The 1,638-nt window shown below is 43.6% G+C and overlaps 1 long non-coding RNA gene across 1 annotated transcript in view; it reads left to right on the top strand.

Annotated features, from left to right (window-relative positions):
- The window catches only part of LOC109288001, a 17,014-nt gene extending 15,855 nt beyond the window's left edge, over positions 1-1,159 (top strand). The window contains exon 4 of the long non-coding RNA XR_002095044.1: positions 721-1,159. This is a non-coding gene — a long non-coding RNA (uncharacterized LOC109288001). The remainder of the gene's footprint in view (positions 1-720) is intronic.
- Positions 1,160-1,638: the final 479 nt, after the last annotated feature.

The following is a 1,638-nucleotide window of genomic DNA, read 5'->3' as shown; positions in this document are numbered from 1 at the left end:
GTTACTACAGACGAGCAGGGGGGGGGGGGGGGGAGTGCATAAAGTGAAACAGCCCAAGCCCCAAAATCAGCTGGGGCAGAAAGAAAAGAAATCCTAAAAGACAACGTTTGTTATTATGGGGAAACTCAAGAGGTAAAAAATACTAGCTTGTGTTTTACTAGCTGAAATATTGACCACTATTAGCCTCTGGGAACTATACTTCCCAATTCCTTCTTTGCTAAGGTCTTTCTCCAGAAGAGCTCCCATCGTACACCGTGGTTTGTACTGGGCAGACGGGAGGAAAGGGGAACGCCCTACAGCTCAGAGATGAGGTTTGACCTCATGTGTTTAGATTTTGGTTTTCTCTTGCTGGATTCTCTGGAATCGATCCCAAACCTCAGAAACAATTTTTAGCCAAATATTTCTGAGGCTAGTAATGAGATACTAGACCATTACTAAAGGAAAAAAAAAACTATCCTAAATTCTTCTGCAGTGGGTAAGTCTAAGATTCACATGACCCCACAGAATAGTGCTTTGTAGGCTACATCTATGTCTTTTTTCTACACTTTTTTCCTACCCAAATCAGCATATATTAGGGAATATTCTCTACATTATGATAAATGGAATTTCTTTGTCAGAAGATAACATTTTAACAGTGTCTTCACTCATTCTCAAGACAGCTAAATCATCTAAACCTGATTGTTTTTTCTCACACCTTTCATACCAGGTTTGCTTTTTCAGACTTCTCTTCCCCAGACCCTAATTTCCCACTTGACCATTGAAGCTTCCCAGCTTCCAACATACAAGAATCATGACTGACCTAAAAAGATCTCTCGGCCATCATCCCCTCGGAAAGAAACTCCAAAAAACCTCAGGACACTGAAAAGCTGCACATTTCCCACGACTTTGAATTTAACCACATACACTCTGGGCACAAATCTTCTTTCATTCTTACACTGGCGAGAATACAGAATAACTCCATTATCGATAAAAAGAATTAAAATAATGCACAGCTTTGGAAGGCATAGAAGATTGTAACCCATAGACTTATATGCTGATGCTGTTGCTATGGGTTCATTTATTAAGGACCAGGAGCCATGGGGGAGTTTGTTCCAGCTGAAGCCTGCGGCCAGTTGCACAACAGCCTGAGCCTCCGTAGACATTAGAACAGGCTGTTCCAAAACACACGTGATCATTTGATGACTGGGGCCAGGTACAGACAGTGCACTTTTACCAGTATAAGTGATCAGAAACTGGTCTATAACCAGAACAGAACCGAAGTTCGGCGTACACAGACTGGTTTAAAAATGGAGGAACCCAGTCTAAGTTTGGTTGCCCACCCAACCAAAGGACAAATGTGTGTCCTGTTCGTTACCAATCTAAACTACTCAGCTTACAGAAAGCTGCATAACTTCGACTGATTCCACTTCAGGCTTTTTGCATGTCTGTACCTAGTCGGGGTGAAGTCTGGTTGTCTTGTGTCTATGCCACTGGAGCCCCTTCCTCCCCGCCTCACCACACACACACGATGCCAGAGGCTGAGGAATTCCAGTTTGTTTGTACCTGCTTTTTCACTCTCAGGGATAAGGGTCTGGCCATATATCACTTTCTCTAAAGAGCAGGGGGGGCAAAGTCCAGCCCGCGGGCTGGATCTGGCAG

The sequence above is a fragment of the Gavialis gangeticus genome, unplaced genomic scaffold (assembly GCF_001723915.1).
Source record: "Gavialis gangeticus isolate Ggan-Ray unplaced genomic scaffold, GavGan_comp1, whole genome shotgun sequence".
NCBI classification, from domain to species: domain Eukaryota; kingdom Metazoa; phylum Chordata; order Crocodylia; family Gavialidae; genus Gavialis; species Gavialis gangeticus.
This window is presented reverse-complemented; position numbering and strand designations above follow the sequence as displayed.